The 25280-nt window shown below is 41.1% G+C and overlaps 1 protein-coding gene across 2 annotated transcripts in view; it reads right to left on the bottom strand.

Moving 5' to 3' along the window:
- The window catches only part of tll1 (tolloid-like 1), a 327452-nt gene that overhangs the window by 285865 nt on the left and 16307 nt on the right, over nt 1-25280 (bottom strand). The window lies entirely within an intron of this gene.

The following is a 25280-nucleotide window of genomic DNA, read 5'->3' as shown; positions in this document are numbered from 1 at the left end:
TTGGTGTACTGTGTGCAGTTCTGGTCGCCTCACTTTAGGAAAGATGTGGAAGCTTTGGAGAGGGTGCAGAGAAGGTTTACCAGGATGTTGCCTGGAATGGAGAATAGGTCGTATGAGGATAGGTTGAGAGTGCTAGGCCTTTTCTCGTTGGAACGGCGAAGGATGAGGGGTGACTTGATAGAGGTTTATAAGATGATTAGAGGAATAGATAGAGTAGACAGTCAGAAATTTTTTCCCCGGGTACAACAGTGTATTACAAGGGGACATAAATTTAAGGTGAAGGGTGGAAGGTATAGGGGAGATGTCAGGGGTGGGTTCTTTACCCAGAGAGTGGTGGGGGCATGGAATGCGCTGCCTGTGGGAGTGGTAGAGTCAGAATCTTTGGTGACCTTTAAGCGGCAATTGAATAGGTACATGGATGGGTGCTTAAGCTAGGACAAATGTTCGGCACAACATCATGGGCCGAAGGGCCTGTTCTGTGCTGTATTATTCTATGTTCTATGTTCTATTATATCCATGCATCTTTCATTTCTACTAAAAGGTGCCAGGGAAGGTAGTTTATCTTCTCAGGTATATGTGCTCATATCCTTTCACAGGTTATAACTCTAACATTGACCAGTTCACATTTCCAGTCACAGTGCAATTAGAATAAACCAGTAGGGTTCGTGAGAAACAGCCTTAACAATTAACAGGATATCGAGGAGAATATTCAATCATAAACATAGCACATGTATTTTTTTAAAATTACATTTAAAATACTTAACATGCTAGAAATTCCCCATAGATCATTTGAAATGTGTTAACACAAGTTGACAATTTAGAAGTATCCCTTTACATTATTTCACCATAATACTTTCTACAGCCTTGTGTTCCTAACATACTTTACATAACCAGCTTTTGATTGTAAAAACATTTAAGTGTCACAGAAGATGTAGTATTGGGATAAACATTTGGTGGTTTCTACGACAAGTAACTATATCATTCAAATGGATTATGCTTAGACATTAGTGATGAGAATTTATCTTCCTAACTACCAGAGCTAATGGCATATTTATTATAAAACATGCCTGTTGGGAAAATATAAGAAGAAAAAAAACACAATTAGCTTGAGGGAGTCTTATATTTAAATGAGTGACTGAAGATTGATAGCATAGCATTCAGTTTTCTCAAAATACAATTTTTCTTCTTCAGCTCGAGGCTGGATCTATTTGGTAAAGAAAGACCGTAAGCCAAGCTTTTACCTTCATCTGAACTTCAGGCTCACTTGCAGCATTCTGAGTCAGAATGCTGCGAAAGTTCAAGTCCCGCTTCAGAGACAACATATTTCAAAAAGTACTTATTTAACTGGGAAATGTTTGCAATGTTATGAGAATTATGAAAGCTGCTACACAAAAGTTACTTTGTTAAATATTAAACATATGACTATCTTTATATGCTTAAACAAATACTGGAGTAATTTGTTGCAATAATCAGAAAACAATAAACAAAAACAAAAGTTTTTTTAAAATTACTTTTTTTAAAGATGTGGTGAAGATTGATATGGCCATTTTTATGGGCATTTTGGAAGTACTCCAGTTCTTTCAACGATAGTGTTGCTACAGCAGCATTATATAGGGATTGTCAGGATTTCAAGATGACAATAATGAGAGGACGATGGTGCTGTCCAATGTAAGATGATGGGTAACTGGAGGTGAACTTAGAGACGGAGGTGCACAGCAGGCAAACAGACCCTTCAGCCCAATTTGCTCATGTTGCCCATTTTTCACCATTTAAATTAGTCCCATTTGCCTACATTTGATCCATATTCCTCCATATCTATTCCATCTGTGCACCTGTCTAAAATGTTTCTTAGATGATGAAATAGTATTCACTTCCACCACTATCTCTGACAGCCCATTACAAACACTCATCACCCTGTGAGAGAAAACTACCCCTCTGGACTCTTTTGTCGCACTCTCCTCTTACTTTAAGCCTATGCCCTCTAGTTCTAGACTCCTACACCATGTGGAAAAGCTATCAGCTATGTACCTTATCTATGCTTCCAATATCTTTATATACCCCTATAAAGGTCACCCCTCAGTCTCCTTTGCTGGCTGACTTCTAGTCGGCATTGTTCTATGATTGTGCTCTTATTGTCTTTCTTGTTGACAAAGTTTGAGCATCTAGGAAGTGTTTTTATGGTAAGTTTGATCAGTTGCTATTGTTTCTCAGGGGAGAAGAAGTTGCATTTTCCATACTAGAAATAATCATTGGTTATTGTACAGTACAGTACAATACGACATAATTGCAATGTGTCAATCAAAATTTGGATGTTATCCATGTTTGCTGTCAGGTAATATTTGAATTCTTTGAATGAAACAGCACATAAGGCAACTAAAAATATATTCATTATTTTTATGATTGTTTGTATACAAAAAGATGCAAATTTAACCATTGCATTGAGCAAAGAATCAATCAATCATTCATCTCAAGAGTTTACACATTTTCCTGAGACAGGACATACATTCATCCTTGTGTTTTTAAGGGGTTTCAGAAGAGATTGCCCAGAGAATCTGCCACTAAAAAAAGTACATTTACAATGGTTATGGTATCTGAATTCTAAAATATTGTGAATGGATTTTGGTTTCCTACTTCCTTATATTACAAAAAAAAGACTCTTCCCCACCAAATTAGTTACATTTAGCTCATGACTCTTTGTGCCTAACTAACAAAGATACATTAACATTTCTATTACATTGCCTTTTGCACAAAGCATAATACATGATGGATTGGTCATTAGCATTCTAGTTTTTTTTTGAACGAGTGGTCCATTACAAACTATTTATGAACAATGATGAAAACAAAACTTTGGACTGGAAAAGCAAACACAAAGCGAATGACCCTTCATATGTACCTTGGATAGATTCTCAAATGAAGGGAACATCTGCCTCAAACTGCATGCCTAACAGCAGTATATACTTTGTACAGAATCGCATAATGACTATATTTAATAAATGTGCTAAAGTGCTCATTAACGTCTGGCATAATCACGTGTCACAGTTGCAATGTTTGCATTATGTGAAAAACCTACTCAACAACGTGTAATTACCATCATATTTGACAAAAATTGCTGCTGAAGCCAGGTGTTCACATCTTTTGTTTCCATTGTATATAATTCCATGCATTTGAACAGATCATATACTCCCAACTAGTCCACTCCAGCAATAATGCTTTATTCAAACCTCAAAGAGCATGAACTGGTGGAATTCACTATCCCAGAGTGCACTGCATTCTGGGATAGAGTTAATTTAAAAGGAGACAAACAGATTTTTAACTAGTGAAGCGTTGAGAGATTATGCAGAACAGACAAAAAGCAGAGTTGAGGCAGAGGTGAGATCGGTCAGCATTTCATAGAATGGCAAAGCAAGCTCCAGGGCTGAATTACCCATTCTTGTTCTTATGTAAACCTCCTGAACTATCAACCACATTCTTCAATCCTTTTCGCCATCATGTCTCAGAGAAAGACAGATCAATAATAGGTGATCACTGATGCAGCATATTGACCCAAAAGGCAGCATTATCCATAGGTCACCATGTTACATACACACGTTGAAAAGGCAAACCTCATACAAACCATACAGTGTGGAAACAGGCCACTTGGCCCAACAACTCCACAATCGACCCTCCAAAAGAGCATCCCACCCAGACGCATTCTCAGACCCTAATTATTTTCCACTTCCCCTGACTTGTGCACCTAACCTACACATCCCTGAAAACTACAGGCAATTTAGCATGGTCAATTCACTTAACCTGCACATCTTTGGATGTGGGACGAAACCAGAGCACTCTGAGGAAACCTAAGCCGACCTGCTCAATATAGCGCTGGTTCCTCACCCCTCCCTCCCACAAGCAAAACACTCAAAGACAGTAGAGTTTTACCTTCTTTGTGTTTATTTTGGGCCCTGGAGGGAGAAAGAACAATCACCCATGTGCACAGAGACATGAGTTCACAGTCTTCTCTGGAACAGCAGTTTCTCAATGAACTATATAATCATTTTACAGGGAGGAGTATTCAGATAAGGCAACATACATATTGATTGGGTGACTGTTACAATCTACAAGTATCAATAGCAGAGACCAAGCCCTTTACTGTTAATACAATGAAAGTTCTTAACCTTGTTAACTGATTCATACAATGGATGCTTTACCCCTTGTTAGCTGACCTTGCATACTGAATGCTTCCAATATTGTTAAATGACTCTATATAATGGCTGCTTTTCCACCTTGTTAACCCACTACCCTTGCTTGCAGCATCCCATTGTTAACTCTAAGTTCTTATCTGATCAGAGTCATACTCAGCTGAATCTTTTGTTTCACAAAACTCAGAACTTAACTCTTTCCCTGCCTGCTTATATCCTATGCACATTCTTAATGGAACTCTTAAAAGTGCATTATACTGGAGTTCTGAGGCTCTAAAAGGCTCTGGTCAGACCACATATGGAGTATTATGCAGAGTCTTGGGCCCAATATCTCAGGAAAGACACACGTGCCATGGAGCGGGTTCAGAGGAGGTTCATGAAAATGGTCCCAGGGATGAACAAATAAACAATTTTGGAACATTTGAAGACTTTAGGTCTACACTCAAACTTTAGAAGGATAAGGGGGGTGGGGGGGGGGGGGATCTAATTGAAACTTATAGAACACTGAATAGCTTGGACAGAGTAGATGTTGAGAAGATTCGTTCATTGGTAGGAGAAACTAGGATCTGAGGGCACAGCCTTAGAGTAAAGGGAAGACCTTTTAGAACAGAGTTAAGGAGAAACAGCTTCAGCCACAATGTGGTAAATCTGTGGAAATAATTGCCACTGAAGGCTGTGGAGGCCAGGTCATTGAGTGTATTTAAAACTGAGACAGATTGGTTCTTGATTGTCAAGGGGATCAAGAATTACAGGGAGAAGGCAAGAGAATGGGATTGGGAAACTTATCAGCCATGATTGGATGGCTGAGCAGACTCGATGGGCTAAATGGCCTAATTTCTGCTCCTACGTCTTATGGTTTTATCTTAATGTTTTTCATTCATTGTGTGAAATGATTCTCCTTCCTGCAAATTTATTTTCAAATAATCTTTCTATTTTCTTTTAGACTGAATTCCTGGAAATAAATACTTGAAGTTGTAAAGAGCCATTTGAAGAACTCTTCTTCAGATGAAACATTTCCACCTTTGTTCCAGAAAGAAATTTTTAAAAAGTAACCAAGAAAGACTGCTCCATCAGTTGTCAAGTTTGTTCAAATAACCATCACTATTATGTTTCATCTCCAAATTGCTGGTTCTTCATCATTGATGGGCCAAATGTCCTTGAATCCACAGCTATAGGAGATATATGCACGTGGGACCTGGTTCCACTAGGATCTTCTTTGAAGTAAATGTGTTTTCACTACCTTGTTTTATAATACTTGCTTATAGGGCTTACCAGTCCTAAGTGGTGAAGAATTAATCACTAACACGTCTTTGGGAAAAGAGACTTGTAGTTATAGAAGGACTGGTAATTTATTATGCAATAACAGGTTATGTTAGCTGAAGACTAATTAACCACATTGTTAGCTTTCAAGAGATAGTAACTAGGTCTACTCTGCACAACCACAGATTGCAGGACTAGCAAACTAGAACTAACTAGCTCCCCTCCCAGAGACAGACAGACATTTATATTTCAATGGATGCAGTTATTCCAAAGCTTCAAATTTAACTCTTTCAGGCCAACTGCCTTATGAAAACTTATTACCCAACAGCTTTGTGATAGCACATTGAAACAAGCAGTGTAATGAAGAGGGCCCATGGCAGCAAAGGTGAATCGTTAAGTACCTTATTAATGATGCCCTTATCATTGGGCTGGATACCTTTATTAACGCTTCTATATATGCAAAAGAAATGGGTTTAAAATTTAAAATATATCATGGAACCTTTTTGAAAGGAACAAGTGGAAAAAAAATTGTTTATATTTGGAGATTACAAAAACAATTTTTAGCTACAATTTGTATTGTAACCTAACCAGCACGTTTCTATGTGCATTTCAGGGAAACCTTTGCAGGGCGAAAAAAAGCACAGATTCGTTGAAAGATAAATCCAATCAGTTCCAAAGAGCAAGTAGAAGCAGAATGGGTTGAATCAACTCCTTCCATTCTGCCTCATTTTATGATTCTAATTGGGCCCAAAGCTCTCAAAATCTTTCAAAGAAGAAACAAATACATTATTAGAGAGAATCTCTCTCAAGAGATTAATGAAGAATGCTAGCATGCTTATCAAAGGCAAGCAGAAGATGCTCCCTGTTGCAAATTGCTCCTAGAGTACAATGTACAGATGCAGGGATGCAATTCCCCACATGCTACGTTTCTGATTTGAGCTGTGCAATCAGGCAATACCTGTTACAAATTGATCCTGAGAGAAAGTAAGATGAGTCACCCTTGGGCCACTCCCACACACCAGTGGAGGAGAACTACAAAAGGTTTTATTTCTTACTCTTGCTTTATTTCAAATGTATCTTGTACAATTAGCCCTTCAAATGCAGGTTTCCAGCAAAAATAAAACCTCTGACAACCTAGGAGTGTGTACAAAGAAAGAATGGGTGCACATTTCACAACCGCAGGCTGTGTACGTGAACTTAGCCCGTTAACATGGCAATGTTGTTTCTCATGAATTATCAAGCAAGAGCAAATAGCAGAGTGAAACATTGATCTATAACAACAAAGGTTTTATGGATCAATCACTCTGCTGATAAAAAGGTACAATGCTCAGACAATCTCCCAAAACATCTTCTACTGCAACAATACAACATTTTCAGCTCTAAAACCCATTAATCCTCATCACTTGTGATGAAAGATGGTCAACTGGTATTAAATCCTGTTCAGACTCCCGACTATTAGAAACTGTGTTATATTACTCATGATCTATTCATACAATTATCCAATTGAAAAGATTTTCAATTAGTCTGTGCTGAATTCAAGAGCACCATATGTGTTCTTGTGGTGCAGTGGCAGCACCCTTACCTAAGATGCAGAAGACCCAGGTTGGAGTCCTACCTGCTTCAGAGGTGTGTAATAACATCTCTGAATAGCTTGCTTAGAAAATATCTCCACGGTTGCATGTGGACTTGGATTTTAGGTGCCTGTGCCTAATCAATTGCTTATTATAGTCAGTTTTCAACAGTCTGCAACTGAACTTAGCACATATTTCAAAAGATTGTATTGAGAAAAACTGTGCAGTACTAGACAGTTAACACCATAGACATCCCATCATGTACCGTTTTACACAGAATTCGCTGATTTCAGTCAGAATGGGGATGGAATGTCTCATTTCGTGCTGAGTCAAGATTCCCTATACTGGAAAGTAGTCTGTAAAATCCTGTAAGGTTGATTATTGAGTGAGATTATACTGCACTGTTTTTCTCCCCACACTTTCATATCAAAATAAGAACAAGTGCTCTTTTTAAAAAGTTAACTTGTGCATGGCTTTCCAGAAGAAATTCAAAAACCACCCCGAACACACATCTATTTCCATTAATTACTTGCTAAATCCACAAAGTTTTAAGGAAATAAAAACTGACTTAGATTTATATGGAATTTTTAAATAATCACTGAACATCTAGATAAAAGCTTTGTTAGCAAGAAATGCATTTGAACTGTGGTCACTGTTGTAACACAGGAAGCACAGCTTATTGCCCACAGCAGGACCCCCTCCCCCCCCCAGCAGTAATACAGATCATCTGGCTTTTTTGTGATGTTGACAGAGAAAGAATAATGGCAGCAAACAGGAGAAAATACTTCTGCTCTCCTTCAAATAGTGACACCAATTCTTTTACATCCACTTCATAGGGCAGACAACACTTCAGTTTAACATCTCATCTGAAAAAAACAACACCTCCAACAGTACAGAATGCCCGGAGCACTACACTAAAGTATCAATTTCCATGATTGTATTTAAATCCCAGGACGGTATTTCAACTCAAAATTTTGTGATTCAGAGGTGTGAGTGCTTATAAAGCTTGGTTAATTGGTTGGGTACACAGGAATCTCATTCCTCGTGGGAGTAATTTTGACTTTGTGAGGTGATAAAACAGATTACAATATATCAGCAACTCACTGATGTGACAGAAACCAGCCAACCAACATTGCAGAAATGACAATTAGAATGACAGTGCACAACCTTATAAAAGGGGCCGTATGCGGCACTTCAAAATTGTACCAAGGGGTCCTAAGGTAAGGATAGGAGAAAACCAGAGGAATAAACTCAAACAAAAATCAAAATCTTAATATTATTTACTAGTTAATTAATAGCTTGTTGTGAATGATTGTATGGCAACCACAATTAGAGTCATAGAGATGCACAGAATGGAAAGAGATCCTTCAGCCCAACTGGTCCATGTGACTAAATATTCTAACCTAATCTAGTCCTATTTGTCAGCACTTGGCCCACATCCCTCAAAACCCTTCCTATTCATACACCCATCCAGATGCCTTTTAAAATGTTGTAATTGTATCAGCCTCCACCACTTCCTCTGGCAGCTTATTCCATAATCGCAGCATGTCTGTGTGAAAACGTTGCCCCTAAGGTCTCTTTTATATCTTTCCCCTCTCACCCTAAAGCTACAGCCACTAGTTCTGGACTCCCCTACCCCAGGGAAAAAAAACTTTAGTCTATTTACCCTATCCATGCCCCCCATGATTTTATAAACCTCTAAAAGGTCACCCCTCTTCCCCCCCCCCAACCCTCAAACATTCCAGGAAAAACAGCCCTAGCCTATTCAGCCACTCCCTGTAGCTCAAATCCTCCAACCATGGCAACATCCTTGTAAAAAGAGTAAGTGAGGACTGCAGATGCTGGAGATCAGAGATTAAAAATGTGTTGCTGGAAAAGCGCAGCAGGTCAGACAGCATCAAAGGAACAGGAGAATCGACGTTTCGGGCATAAGCCCTTCGTCAGGAAGCCATTCCTGAAGAAGGGCTTATGCCCGAAACGTCGATTCTCCTGTTCCTTTGATGCTGCCTGACCACCTGCGCTTTTCCAGCAACACATTTTTAAGCCAACATCCTTGTAAATCTTTTCTGAACACTAAGTTTCATAACATCTTTCTGAGACCAGAACTGTACATAATATTCCAAAAGTGGCCTAACCAATGTCCTGTACAGCCGCAACATGACCTCCCAACTCCTGTACTCAATATACTGACCAATAAAGGAATGTATACCAAACGCCTTCTTCACTATCCTATCTACCTGCAACTCTACTTTCAAGGAACTATGAACCTACACTCCAAGGTCTCTTTGTTCAGGAACACTCCCCAGGACCTTATCTTTAAGTGTATAAGTCCAGCTCTGATTTGCTTTTCCAAAATGCAGCACCTCACATTTATCCAAGTTAAACTCCCAACTAAAGGATACCCATCAGGAATATGCATGAAGAATTGCAAAAACACATTAATTTGTCAATGTTCCTCACCCTGATTTTCAAAACAGAGCACAATCTTAATGCTCTAGTTTGAAATGCAGAAATTTCAACCAATATTCCACATAAGAACATCAAATTATTTTAGTTTTCTGAATAGAGTTTCCAAAATTTTAAAGCACGTTAATGGGAAAATACTGATCAATGTAACGTTGGTTGAATTTTATGGGATAACAGTTAGTCTTTTAACTAGTCAAAATTAGTCACAACATTAAAGCATTAGTAACATAATAAAAGGGCTGCTAAATTTATAACAGTCTTGAGTAAATTAATGACTTTGTACCATAATGGCTGATTTTAAGAAATAGACTTTAGATAAATTAAAATGGATTTTTTTTTAAAAACTGCCACAATCATATAGCGACCAAATTTTAGAGATGGGCATTTTAATTCGCTTTGCTAAAATTTCCCAACTTTACAGTTCTGAAACAGAAAAAAAGAGTTTGAGAACAATGCATATTTAAAGCAACTGGCAATTAAACCAAATTACTGCTGTGATCTAATCAATTGTGCACTTGGAACAATATGAAGCTTCAGCAATATTCACTTATGTCTTGCAATAGCATTCAATCCATCATGCCCTATAACACTTCACTGCAGAACCATTGTTATCACAAGCGCTCCTGCAATGCAGCAAAATTTCTCATCCATTGCCTTAAGCCTGTTTAAACTGTGCCATGGACTCAAATCATCAACATAATACTAAATACTAACAAAAAGAAACTTACAGTTTACTAAAGATTGTGCTTACAACTCAATTTTGTTTAGAGTAGGCTTTTCCTCATGTTAGGGGAAACTACCTATAAGCTATCATTAAATATGTGCCTATACAGACAGAGCCTAAGCCATCTGCAAATGGAAGAATAATTTGCCAATGTTGGCATCCAAGTTCCCAAGGCACTTTGAACACTCTGGTGTTAATCCCCTTCAAAAGATAATCTAGTCAGATATTTCTGGTTTCTTCTTTAAAATACATGACAAAGGCAATACCAATGTCCATTTTAGGTCTGGATGCAACCAACCTTTGGTATCAGCCAAATTCTGACAAGTCACATACCTGAGACATGATATCTGTCAATTTTTAGTCAGTCAATTTTGACTCAAATGATGAACTGAAAATTTAATGCCCCTCAAAAGAATGAAGGCAGAGTGCTTGAAAACTACCAGCACTTGGCAGCATCGAGGCACTGAACACAGGACAGGAAATATTACTTGTGCGCATGAAGGACAGGACAGAAAAACAAGCACACTAAAACAAACTGGTTGTATTGAGGCAGGTATGGAATGGAGAGCCAGCCACAGCTGTCTCAGAACAACTTAAGCCCCACAGGGAGACTACAATATTTATCAGGATGTGCCCTTGGTGCATCATAAGTGAATGATATTGGGCACTTAGTGCCTGGCCTTTGGACTAGGTTAGCCAGGACAGGAGTAGCATCTCAATAGCAAAAATGATAAAAACAGGGATCAAGGTAACTCAGGACAATTGGGCATCCCAACTGGCTAGAAAGAAAGTTTGTGCTGGCAATGGGGTCAAGACTGCTGAACTTTCTATCAACAATAATAGAGGGGTTACATGGAAAGACAGAACCCAGAGCAACATAAAGGCATGGAGGGGCAGAAATGACCCAGGGGTTATATTCTATAGGAGTTACTGTCATTAAAACGAGTTGCCCACAAAGAACCAACTCCCAGGATTCAGAGGAAGCTGCGATTCTCCGGCAGATGTTCAGAGTATCTGTGCATTCATCATCATGACCTGATCACCATGCCTTTCCAGTGGCCAAAGTCATCGAGACCAGAGCTGCGTCACTTTCATTTCCTTCCATGAATCCACTGAATTGCTTATGACATCGCAAAAATCAGCTGCAAGCTACTGCATCTCAATGTCACTGACATAATCTTTACCGGAGCAGAACTTCACATTCCTTTAATGACAAATGTGACTTCACTTTAGGGTTTGCCTGCACTGCTGTATTTCTGCAATAGTAGGCCTCAACTGCACTCTCTGTCAAGACCAGAGGGGTCTATCAACTGGGTACTGTTTTTAAAAAAAACAAGGTTGACTGAGGGATTGTAGCACTTTTTGAAAGCACATACCTGGACATTCATGTTAAGTACTGTTTATCACATAGGCTGGTTCAAACAGCAGATAGTTTGCAGACTAGCTGATATCAAGGGCTGCTTAAAAATGGAGATTCAGCTGAAAACAAGTAGCAGATTGGTTTGTGGACAAGTGGCTAGTAATCACAAAGGCCTTCTGCCTGCCAACACCTGTAGGATTGATTTCCAGGTAGCTGATCAGCTTGGCATGGTGAGGCGCCATGAGATGTCTGCAATCTCATCGGCTGTCTCTGATCTCTGCAGTAAAACCACCTTTAAGCCTGAAGAAAGCTAGTTCATTGCTTCTTCTTCAGTTTCCATAACATAGAACATAGAACATAGAACATAGAACAATACAGCACAGAACAGGCCCTTCGGCCCACGATGTTGTGCCGAACTTCTAACCTAGATTGAGTACCCATCCATGTACCTATACAAATGCCGCTTAAAGGTCGCCAATGATTCCGACTACCACTCCCACGGGCAGCGCATTCCATGCCCCCACCACTCTCTGGGTAAAGAACCCACCCCTGACATCTCCCCATAACCTTCCACCCTTCACCTTAAATTTATGTCCCCTTGTAACACTCTGTTGTACCCAGGGAAAAAGTTTCTGACTGTCTACTCTATCTATTCCTCTGATCATCTTATAAACCTCTGTCAAGTCACCCCTCATCCTTCGCCGTTCCAACGGGAAAAGGCCGAGAACTCTCAACCTATCCTCGTACGACTTCCTCTCCATTCCAGGCAACATCCTGGTAAATCTTCTCTGCACCCTCTCCAAAGCTTCCACATCTTTCCTAAAGTGAGGCGACCAGAACTGCACACAGTACTCCAACTGTGGCCTAACTAAAGTCCTGTACAGCTGCAACATCACTTCACGACTCTTGAATTCAATCCCTCTGCTAATGAACGATAATACTCCATAGGCCTTCTTACAAACTCTATCCACCTGAGTGGCAACCTTCAAAGATCTATGTACATAGACCCCAAGATCCCTCTGTTCCTCCACCTGACTAAGAACCCTACCATTAACCCTGTATTCCGCATTCTTATTTGTTCTTCCAAAATGGACAACCTCACACTTGGCAGGGTTGAACTCCATCTGCCACTCCTCAGCCCAGCTCTGCATCATATCTAAGTCCCTCTGCAGCCAACAACAGCCCTCCTCACTGTCCACAACTCCACCTATAAGCTTTGACTCAATAAAATAAAATTATAAGCATGAACCAGTCACCCTGAGCCTCCTATTAACAAGTGAGAGCATTGTGAGAAGATCAAGAAATAGCATTCTGATCAGCACAGGAATCATCTCCGTCAACAATTTGGACAAGGACCATTGAACTGGAGTCCAAATATTTCCCACTTCCCATAACAGCCAAGTCTTTCTCCTCCCATCCACTCCCCCAAATCTCCCTCACAGCCTCCCTGATTAAATCTAGATTGGCATCTAAAGGGCAAGGGTCAATCTCTGCCTGTATGTTAATAAGACGGTTGGAGTTTTAAGGAATACAGTTATATGCCGACAGCTCAAAATTATTTGCTGTAGCCTATTCATAAAAAAGTAACAATATAATAAGTAGCAATTCTAGTTAGGTACAGAAACTATTGTCAGCATGGGTCTAAATGACAGGTAAATTGGAGAATTCTGTACACTTTTTAAACTTGTTAACTTTTGTTATGACCCTAAGCAGTGCTTCTTTCCTGTATATTCTCACTTTGTAAGCTGACGTGATTCCTTCATCCTCAGCTGGTCAGAGCTGCCTTCGATCTTTATACAAATCTCAAAGTGGGTGGATTGATCTTAAACCTCAAGCTATGTCCTTTCAGAAATAGCTACTAGCCCTCTACTGAATTTCCAGATGGAGAATTTTACCCAATGCTACTTGTTCAGTAGGACAACCATTTAACAGGTCAACAGATTTCTGAAGGGGTGGTTCAGGTGCCTAGGTCAGAACAGTGGTGTCCTCTGATATCCTCCAGCAATGTTCTTGGACATTGAAGTGGCTTGCTATTCTCATTGCACAACCCACCTTCCAGTGACACTTGTTAGGATGATAAGAATCTGGCAAGAAGCACTTAATCTAAGTAACAGAGAAAACACAATCAGGATAAATGGGTCACTTTCATGCTGACAAACTGTAACTAATGGAGTGCTCCAGGAATTGGTGCTGGGAGCTCAGCTATTTACAAACTATAGAAATGACCAGGGTGCAAGGACAGAGTGTACAGCAGCCAGATTTTTCTATGATACAAATATAGCTAGGAAGCAAATTGAGAGGAGGATATACACAGTATCTGACAAGACTTGATAACAGTTCGAATGTGTAAAAGTTTGGCAGATGCAGCAGAACATGGGAAGGTATAAGACAGAGGGTGGTCCTGAGACCAGTGAGGTGCCACAAGGATAGATGCTGGGTCCTCTACTTTTTGTCATTTAGATAAATGATTTGGATGTGAGCTTAAGAGATATACTTAGTAAGTTTGCAGATGACACCAACATTGGAGATGTAGTGGAGAGCAAAAAAGATTACCTCAAATTACAACAGGATCTTGATCAGATGGGCCAATGGGCTGAGAAGTGGCAGATGGAGTTTAATTTAAATAATTGTTAGGTGCTGCATTTTGGGAAAGCACATCATAGCAGGACATATACACTTAATGGTAAGGTCCTCAGGAGTGTTGCTGAACAAAGTGAACTTGGAGTGCAGGTTCATAGGAACTTGAAAGTGGAGTCGCAGGTAGATAGGATAGTGAAGGCAGCATTTGGTATGCTTTCCTTTATTGGTCAGAGTATTGAGTACAGGATTTGGGAGGTCAAGGTGCTGCTGTACAGGACATTGGTTAGGCCACTTTTGGAATATTGTGTGCAACTCTGGTCTCCTCCCTATCGGAAGGCTGTTGTGAAACTTGAAAGGGTTCAGAAAAGATTTATGAGGGTGTTGTCAGGGTTGGAGGATTTGAGCTAAAGGGAGAGGTTGAATAGGCTGGAGCGGTTTTCCCTGGAGCATCGGCAGCTGAGGGGTGACCTTATAGAGGTTTATAAAATCATGAGGGGTATGAATAGGATAAATAGGCAAAATCTTTTCCCAGGGGTGGGGGAGTCTAGAACTAGAGGGCATAGGTTTTAGGTGAGAGGGGAAAGATATAAAAGAGACCTAAGGGGAATCCTTTTCACGCAGAGGGTGGTACGTGTATGGAATGAGCTGCCAGAGGAAGTGGAGGAGGCTGGTACAATTGCAACATTTAAAAGGCATCCGGATGGGTTTATGAATAGGAAGGTTTAGAGAGATATGGGCCAGGTGCTGGCAGGTGGGATTAGATTGGGTTAGGATATCTGGTCGAAATGGACAAGTTGGACCGAAGGGTCTGTTTCCGTGCTGTACATCTCTATGACTCTAAATGTGAAGAGGTGAATGGAGAGTATACGGATGCCTCTTCTGCACCACTAGATGGCATCTTGCCAGAACCTGGATAGGGAAATATTCTTTATCTCCCTCATGGCCTCCTTCATTAGAGCTAGGTTGGCATCAAAACAGCAAGGGTCAGTCTTTCCCTGATTATGAGACCTCCAACTCCCCTGTGACATGAACTGCTCTCTAATAAATGGGAAGGGTTGGACACAATTGCTTCCACTTCGGATAACCGAACGGTTTAAAAAATGGCTGTAATCAGATGTCGAAACAAATTTCACACTTCATCAGAACAATTACTATTCCAAATCAATTAAGAAAATACCCTTGTGAAAATCTGAATTTTAGCCACTCTCCCAAAAGACTTCAGTTTCTAACCCCAAAACAGACCTGCGTCCAGTTTTCCAACTTTATGGTTAAAAATTCAGCCCATGTTGTGTTTCCAGCATTTAAGGTTACATTTCAATTTTCCAATATTTGCAGTCTTACCTTTCTTAAAAAAAACAACAGCTGGTAAATTTGGTTTAATGACCCAGTAGCTGGTAAGAAACTGCAGTGTTGCTTATTACAGCTCATTTTTAAAACACTTACCTTTTTTAAAAATATTCAAATTAAATTTCAGACAAGAATTTGCTGCAGATGGGTGCTTTTGTTCCCTTTAAACATATCAATCTAATCGCTTATTTTTACTGAAAACTTTATTCAAATACTTCTAAGCAATCCTTAGTTCATTTGAAATTCCGATGCCAAAGTTGAACAGAGTGTTTGAGTGAATAAGACTTGATAAGTCCTTCTTGTAGTGCTGTACAGCTATAAACCAACAATTTGCTGACAGTTCTCTTTTGCTCACCAAGAGCTGTGTTCACAGCCTCCAACTTTCATACTGAATAAGATATAAAATGTTGTAAAGGACAGTTTTCAGACATGGATACATTTTCAAAAACAGTAATTGTTTAAACAAGAGCTTCAAAGGTTCCTCAGAAAAAAAAGGGCATTTTAAAACGATCAACTTAAAAATGGATGTGATCTCATGTATCAGATCTGTAACTAAGAATTTCATTTTGCTGACCAAATCAACATGCCTATCACAGATGTTAGACACCCAACCTTTCTAATGCTTGATTGTTTATTGTAAACTTTGAGCTGTTTATCACATGCTATAAACACAGAATTGTTATATACAGGAATCAGGATACATCATTAAAAAAATCCACTCAATGTTAATCTTCTTAGACTGAAAAATCACATCTTGATATGGTGAATTTTGTCAACTGGATGCAACCAACCTATTTTCTATTGTGCTATTCCATACTGTTAGGCATTGGAGCTAATCCACATTACAGTTTTTATAATATTTATCACTTTTTTAATCCTGACTTTAGGTGGAGAAGTAATCAACTTGGATTACTCTCAATGCTATTTCCAATGAACACAAATACAAAAAAATAAGTTTTATAAAATAAGCTTTCCTTGTTGGAGGCGAGCATAAGAGGTACAGTTAGTAAGTTTGCAGATGACACCAAAATTGGAGGGGTAGTGGACAGCGAAGAGGATTACCTCAGGATTACAACAGGATCTGGACCAGATGGGCCAATGGGCTGAGAAGTGGCAGATGGAGTTTAATTCAGATAAATGCGAGGTGCTGCATTTTGGGAAAGCAAATCTTAGTAGGACTTATGCACTTAATGGTAAGGTCCTAGGGAGTGTTGCTGAACAAAGAGACCTTGGAGTCCAGGTTCATAGCTCCTTGAAATGGGAGTCCAAGGTAGATAGGATAGTGAAGAAGGCATTTGGTATGTTTTCCTTTATTGGTCAGAGTATTGAGTACAGGAGTTGGGAGGTCATGTTGTGGCTATACAGGACATTGGTTAGGCCACTGGTGGAATATTGCATGCAATTCTGGTCTCCTTCCTATCGGTAAGATGTTGTGAAACTTGAAAGGGTTCAGAAAAGATTTAAGGATATTGCCAGGGTTGGAGGATTTGAACTATAGGGAGAGGCTGAACAGGCTGGGGCCGTTTTCCCTGGAGCATCGGAGACTGAGGGGTGACCTTATAAAGGTTTACAAAATTATGAGGGGCATGGATAGGATAAATAGACAAAGTCTTTTCCCTGGGGTCAGGGAGTCCAGAACTAGAGGGCATAGGTTTAGGGTGAGAGGGGAAAGATATAAAAGAGACCTAAGGGGCAACTTTTTCACGCAGAGGGTGGTACATGTATGGAATGAGCTGCCAAGAGAATGTGGTGGAGGCTGGTACAATTGCAACATTTAAGAGGCACTTGGATGGGTATATGAATGGGAAGGGTTTGGAGGGATATGGGCCAGGTGCTGGCAGGTGGGACTAGATTGGGTTGGGATATCTGGTCGGCATACGGGTTGGACCGAAGGGTCTGTTTCCATGCTGTACATCTCTATGACTCTATAAATAGTGCTAGCAGATTTGCACTGACCAGTTTGCTGTTATTAGAATCAGTATCTATTAAAATGACACTGCCATAAACATAGAGCCTGTTTCCACACTGTAGGGATTCTTCGGCCCAACAAATCCACACTGATCTTCCAAAGAGTAACCCACCCACACCAATCTTCCCTGCCCTAAATTTACCCCTGATTAATGCACCTAACCTACACATCCCTGAACACTATGGGCAACTTAGCATGGCCAATTCACCTGACCTGCACATCTTTGGACTGTGAGAGGAAACCCGAGCAACCGGAGGAAACCCACGCAGACACGGGGAGAATGTGCAAACTCCACGCAGACAGTCACCTGGGCTGGAATTGAACCCAGGTCCCTGGTGCTGTGAGGCAGCTGTGCTAATCACTGAGCCACAATACAGCCCCAACAATTTAAAATTTACGGTAACTTAATACAGCGAATATATGTGAAGCATATTTTGACACCCAAAATTAATGTCTGATAAATCTGGGTAATATACTGTGAACAAACACCCCATAGCACTTATCAAATAGAATACGCAATCAAGACAGACATGATGTGGCTCAGTAAGTCTCCCTCTCCCCCCCCCCCCCCCCAGATATTAAAAACATGGTGGGTAATCAAATCTTAATCTATGTACTTCTGGACTCTGAAACCTTTCCTCCAGTACTTAGTCATTAGCACAGTTTTTTGCCATTAGCTTTCTGACAGTTTCCAATGCAGAATTGGTATAGTTCAGTTACCTTTTCAGCAATAGACTTTAACAGCTCATTTTTGTTTGAGGTCTGTCTCTCCCCAACCTACCCCCACCACCCACACCCCTCAGATCTCCAGAGGTTCAGCTACACAAAACTATTCAGCTGCTCTTGACTTCCCTCTAGGTCCCCATTCATAAACTCTACATACTGTAGGTAAGGCCCCTGAACTTTAGGCAAAACTTCCATCAAATAATTTTAGGGCAAACAAAATTCCCAAATCTCTAATTATAACAACAGCAAAACATACAATAAGAATAAAACTAGTAAACATGTTTGTAAAAAGTTAAAGTGAATTGGTTATCAACCACGTAAAAGGCCTAATACTGCAGAGACTAACAATGCATTAAACTTGATGGCCACAAAGTTATCAAAGTCCATTGCTTTGAATGTAGGCAACACTTATTTCACTATGTGTAATGTGGAGAGGCTGCATGCCAGAACAAAAGGTACACTATTGTGAAAGTGGAGTACAAGTAACACTAGGCTATACCATTAAAAATGAGCCTGCAGGTAAAGGTAAAGTTTATCAATGCTGAAAGTTTATCAAGAACTCAGTAATGGCACAATATGGAAAGCATGCTCCAGATGTTCAAGGTGAATTGGAGGCCTTGGTACAGGAGGTGGAAAGAAAACAAAATGTCAACAAAACATAAGACCTAGGAGGTCATACAGACAAACTCTGAGGAGGCAGTGGAACCACTCTAATAACTCACCTAACCAACAATCTCCTCATACCCAATATTCACAACTTCACTACACCCTCACTGCTCATGCCTGACACCCACACCTCAGCTTATAAGCATGCCAGCTGATCAACCATGACAGTCATATCATCGAAACAGACTGCACGTCATTTAGCGTGACAAATCACTCTCCCTTTCAGATTGATGTATAAATCCATGAGGAGAGGGATAGGCACAGTTGTAGTCTGTACACCTACAGAATTTGCATGATTGGAACAGTCATGCTGAGGCTATGGCCAATATTTGTTTTTTTTTGGTGGCGGTGGTGGAGGGGCGGGGTGATGAAGCAGGTGTAACGTCATCCTTCAATTCCTTCTGAATTACAATCTATAAATTATGTAAGCGTACACCATTTGGTTTTCCATCTTGCTCCACCACGGCCGAGACTTCTGCGTTTATTCTTCAAAGTACTTAGGAACTGACAACTCATCAGGGAGTACTGCAGGTGTAAGGGGAGAGAAGAAAAGAAAAGAAAAGAAAAGAAAAGAAAAGAAAGACAGACAGACAGACAGACAGACAGACAGACAGACAGACAGACATAAATAAATAAATCCAGGCACAACTGGCCTGCAGCCAAAGCAGGGCAAGAGGATTGGGCAGATGCCAGCTCACCCGAAAACAAGGTCACAAAAGTTCCGCTGCAGAGGACTCCAAAGACTGGGATGAGGTGGGTTGCAGAAGAATGTAACAATATCCTTTCTGGTCAAACACAAGAGTGATAGGGAAGAAGAAAATCACGGCTGTATGCTTTACCAGCATCCTATTCAGATAAGTCAAATTGCTGACAGCCCAATTAGAAAGGAACTATATTGAAACAAAAACAAACTGCTGAAGAATTTCAGCAGGTTTAGCAGCATCTGCGGGGGTAAAAAGCAGATTTAATGTTTCAAGTCTGGTGACTCTTCATCATGATTCAGTTGTACCAAATGCAACCCATATAATGTCAATAAGGAGCCTAGGAGTATGCTAAAAGTAACCCATGTCACAACAGGACTAGGTGTGGGTAGTTAAAAAAAAAAATGGAAGGATGGAAACAGGCTTGTACATTATTCAACATGATGAAGCGTCCTAGAGGCTGCGGGGTCGCCAAGCAAAAAATAAAATGCTCTTCTTCAAGCAGATGCTGAGGCTTGCTGGAACATTGCAGCAGGCCTGAGAACACACTGGTGTGGTGGTGATGGCAGGGTAGGACATTTCAGACAGAGCTCATCCCCTCCAGCCTTTCCTTTTTCTCTTGTGTTTTTGTTGCTTTCTCCTCCCAGCCTTGGACTCAGCGCACACCCAGCAAGGTGGTCTCTGGGCTTGGTGTGGCAGACTCTTGGTCTAGCGTGGTGGTCTCCCGGTGGCCTGGCGTGGCCTCAGTGTGGACTTCTGGTCTCGAGGTGATCCATCAAAGTGCAGTCCCACCATGGCTAAGCACTTACGAAAGACTATAATGTTTGAACTTTCAGCTCTAATCCTTTATTTTCTACTTAAGAAAGTATCACTGTACTATAATCACTGCAATATTTAACTTTTAACTTTGTTCTTTCTTTCTAACATTTTTCTTAAGTTTCTGTACCAATGCACTTGTACCTAAGTTGGTCCCTTGTGTGGTGATTAGATTAGATTCCCTACAGTATGGAAACAGGCCCTTCAGCCCAACAAGTCCCGACATAATACACTTTCCACTTTATTTCTGTACTTTTGTATTGAGTATATGTGACAAAACACAAATTAAAATCGAGTGGAAGACAACCTGGAAGCTGGGAGTCAGCTTTGAGGACAGACTGAAGATGTTCTGCAAAGTGGTCACCCACTCCGCATTTCATCTTGCCACTGTAGAGGAAACCACGTTGTGAACAGCAAATACAGTAGACTATATCAAATGAAGTACAGGTAAAGGATTACTTCATCTGGAAGGTATGTCTGGGCCCTTGGGAGGGAGGAGGTAAATGAGCAGGTATTACACCTTCTACAACTGCATCGGAAGGTGCTGTGGCAGTGTGAGGAAATGTTAGGAATGGAGAAGTGGACCAGAGTGTACCGGAGGGAATTGTCCCAGTGAAATGCTGACAAGGGAGGGGAGGGAAATGTGTGTCTGGTCGTGGCATCCTGTTGTAGGTGACAGAAAATGTCACCTTACAGTCCTTTGGATATGGATTCTGGGGGGGTGGTAATTGTGGACCAGGAGGACCCAATTGTTGTTGTCGGAGGAGAGGCTAGGGGTGAAGGCAGAAGAAGTGCATAAGATGGGCAAACTCAGCTAAGGGGACCTGTCGACCACAATTGTGGAGAGTCCTCAGTTGAGGAAAAGAAAAAGTAGACATCTCTAAGACCAAACCCTACAGAAGGTGGCATCAAAAATGAAGTGACAGAAACCGAGAAACTGGAGGAATGGGATGGGGTCCTTACAGGTGTGAGGATGTCTAGTCAAGATAACTGTGGGAGTCAAATGGATTTGTAGCACATATTGGTGGCCAGCTTATCCACTGAAATGGAAACAGAGATATTGAGGAAGGGAAGGGAGGAGTTCAGAACAGACGAGGTGAAGGCATGGTAGAAATTAGAAGCAAAATTGATAAATTTTTCCAGTTCAGAACGAGAGAGGTATGCAGTATCAATAATGTCACCAATGTACCAGAACATGCATTGTGGGGAAGGACCTAAGCAGGATTGGAAGGAGTGTCCAACCTTCCTCACAAAGAGACAAGAATAACTGGAACCCCGCCAGTATCCATGGCCATACCTTTAGTCTAAAAGAAAGAGAGGAGAAGTGGTTTAGTGTGAGGACAGCTTGGCCAGGCAGAGGAGGGTGGTGGTTGATAGGGACAGCTCAGGCCCTTTTTCCCCAGGATGAAGTCTTGAGACCATCTTGATGGCAGATGGGTATGTAAAGGAATTGTACATCCATAGTGAAGAGGACGTGGCTGGAGCCCACAAACTGGAAATTTTGAAATGGACAAAGTTTCAGAAAAATCGCAGACAAAAGTGAGGAGGGACCACACAAAGGGAAAAGTAGCGATAAGTAGGAAGAGTAAGTTCTGTGGGCCAGGATGAAGCAGAAACAATGGGTCTGCTTGGGAAGGACTGCTTGTGGATTTTGGGCAGAAGTTAGAAGCAGGCTGCACAAGATTGGGGGACTATGAGCTGGGAAACTATAGTGGGAAGATCCCCAGATAAGACAACAATGGCCTGATGCTCAATGGTGGAGTCATGGTCCAGGAGGGATAAGAGGTGGTGCCCAAGAGTTGGCATTCCAGCTTCGCAATGTAGAGGTCAGTACATCAAACACCACCACCACCTTTATTGGCTGGCTTGATCAAAGTCAGGACTGAATCGGAGAGCTCAGAGTGCACTCAGTTCAGAGGAAGACAGGTTTGAATGGGAGGCGGGGGCGCAAAGGAATTAAGACAACTGATATCACCTTGACAGTTCTCAATCCAGACAGGGACACACAGATTTACTAAGGTATTTGAACAGTCATTAATCCCACACCATGGGGAAACCTGCAATCTTCACAGTCACATCTTCACTCTATTTGTTTCTTTCTGCCATTAGAGAATTAAATGTCAACTTTCTTGCAAAGCTGTGAAATAGTGTCATTCCTTGAAAAAAAAAATGGATGGCAAGCTGTCAGGTTTGGAGAATTTGAGCTGTAGGGAGAGGTTGAATAGGCTGAGGCGGTTTTCCCTGGAGCGTCAGAGGCTGAGGCTCTGGAGGTTTATAAAATCATGAGGGGCCTGAATAGGGTAAATAGACAAAGTCTTTTTCTGTGGCGTGGGGGAGTCCAGAACTAGAGGCATAGGTTTAGGGCGAGAGGGGAAAAGATATAAAAAGAGACCTAAGAGGCAACTTTTTCCACACAGAGGGTGGTACGTGTATGGAATGAGTTGCTAGAGGAAGTGGAGGAGGCTGGTACAATTGCAACATTTAAAAGGCAGCTGGATGGGTATATGAATAGAAAGGGTTTGGAGGAATAGGGGCCAGGTGTTGGCAGGTGGGATTAGATTGGGTTGGGATATCTGGTCAGCTTGGACGAGTTGGACCAAAGGGTCTGTTTCTGTGCTGTACATCTCTATGACGCTAAAGATGGTCTGCTCCAGCATGGAAAGAAGTTAACAGGAACAGTCATTTTGGCAGCCACAAGCAACCAGATCTTTGCCCTATGATGTTGCAGTTGTGTCTGCAATGCGAAGTAGATTTTTAATTAAAATATCCTTTGTGAAGTGGAGACATCAGATATATTAATTCATTCTAAGGTTTTAAGTAGGTTGATTCTCAGAATACTCTTGCCAGATATGGTATCATCTGATTTACATCATAATCTGCGATCTTTGGAGATCTACACTTTGTGAACAATTTCAACAAAATAGTCGCTTGCCTGATATGCCTAAGTGTGTTTGAACATTGCGCATAATAGATACTTATAGCATTGAGCCACATTTCACAGCCAGTATGTGCTATATATGATCAAGTATTAAAATACAAACAGGTTTATCTCACCCACATAACATACACTGGAAAGACACAGCATTTTGATAAATCAGTCCACAATTTTGAATTCTTGAAGATATTTCATTGTTAACTTTCACATTGCCCAAAGTAAAATATGATGCATCAAATGCGTTAAAATTTGTCCAATATAAAATCCCTATCACATCTTTGAAAGGCTGCCTGAGAATCACTTCAGATATTTTGTCAAACTTATAACCATCAAAATCAACACGCAACTAGTTACAGCAAAAAAAAACTACTTCCTCATGAAAATCATCGAATGTGACAAGCCTGATCCTGTACATAATCAAAAAGTAAGACCAGGTTGAGGCTGGAAGCACAACTTTATATACATATATTAAAAGCGAATTATTTTCGTCTGCAAACACCCTCAGAGTAAATGAGTAAAAGCCATACTATCTGCTTTGTAGGCCAGTCGCTAACTGAAAGTACTACAGGAGCTTCTTTGAAAGTGAAGGAGCAGGCAGAAGATTGAATAAAGTGTTTAACAGATGAACTTGAAAATTTCAGTGGAAAAACTAAAAAGACGCAAAAAATCAAAAGCTTGAATGTTGGCCTTTCACAACTCTGTTTCATTAAAAGAGAGTGTAATAGTGAAGCTTTATCATCTAAATATATCGGGTGTTCATTCGAAGCTTGTCTATCCTTTTTTTAAAAAAGAGCAGAGGGGTTATTTTGCATTTAAAATAGGTCACTATTTCTACAAAGGCTTACTTACCAAAGAAACAAAAACCAATAAAGCCACTGATGCAGTTGGACTGCAAGACATCACGGGGGAATTCGTTAATCACCTCTCGGCGCCAGTTACTCGTGCAAAAGTTTCGAAAAGTGATCTGCCCTTGCGTCAATCATACAAATCAATACACTCCCCTTTAAAACAATCCAGTTTATTGACCAGTGAATGCATCTTTCTTGGGTTAAATATATAAACACAGTTGTGCATTTCGATTGGTAACATGTGTAGGACCAACAACTTCCTTCAACCTTTCAATGTCCGTGATCAAATCTGCAACCACGGTACAAAATTTATCCTCAAATCTTCATCCAGGGGCACCCGGAGACAGCGCGCGCGCGCGTGTGCGCGCACTCACCCTTCTCGCTCAGGAGGATCATGAGGCGGGCACGCGCTCCCTCTCCACCCTCAGGATCACCTGGCGCGCGCTCCCTCCACCCTCAGGTGCACCTGGTGGGCGGGCGCGCGCTCCCTCTCCACCCTCAGGAGTGGGCGGGCGCGCGCTCCCTCTCCACCCTCAGGAGCACCCGGCGCGCGCTCCCTCTCCACCCTCAGGAGCACCCTGAGAAAGTGCTGAAAGAAGCAGCAAAATAAATATTAGTTTGGTCAAGAGTAAAAAAAGGCCCCGATAATTATGGACGGCTCGGTGTGGAATTGTAGAGCCAGAGACTGATGTGCAGTCAGTCACAGAGCACATTATCAGGTCCATGGAGGATACTGGATACCAGCTGTGAATTCCCAAGTGCTTTCGGTCCGGGACCTGGCCCTGTCAGGATGCAACAACACTATTGAGACTAGCCAGAGCTCGACTGCAGCTGGTCAGTGACCTCACAATCTGCATGTCCTCATGCAGTGCACAAGTTGAAATGCAATGTGATATTTCCAGTTAAACCTGAACTGAACAGCGAATTAAATCCAAAGCAAAAAAAATCTTAAGACTCGTTTGAAAAAAGCAATTCGGGCGAAAAGGACCCCCTACGCTCAGAAAGCGACTGGTCGACTTTGTGGGTTAACCTGAGTGGACGAAACAGTGACAACAGCGAGCAGTGTTCAGTAGCTCCCACACGAGGTATGAAATAACTACCAAAGCGCCCGCCTTTCGGAAGTACATAGCTTG

The sequence above is a fragment of the Chiloscyllium plagiosum genome, chromosome 1 (genome assembly GCF_004010195.1).
Source record: "Chiloscyllium plagiosum isolate BGI_BamShark_2017 chromosome 1, ASM401019v2, whole genome shotgun sequence".
Classification (NCBI taxonomy): Eukaryota; Metazoa; Chordata; class Chondrichthyes; order Orectolobiformes; family Hemiscylliidae; genus Chiloscyllium; species Chiloscyllium plagiosum.
This window is presented reverse-complemented; position numbering and strand designations above follow the sequence as displayed.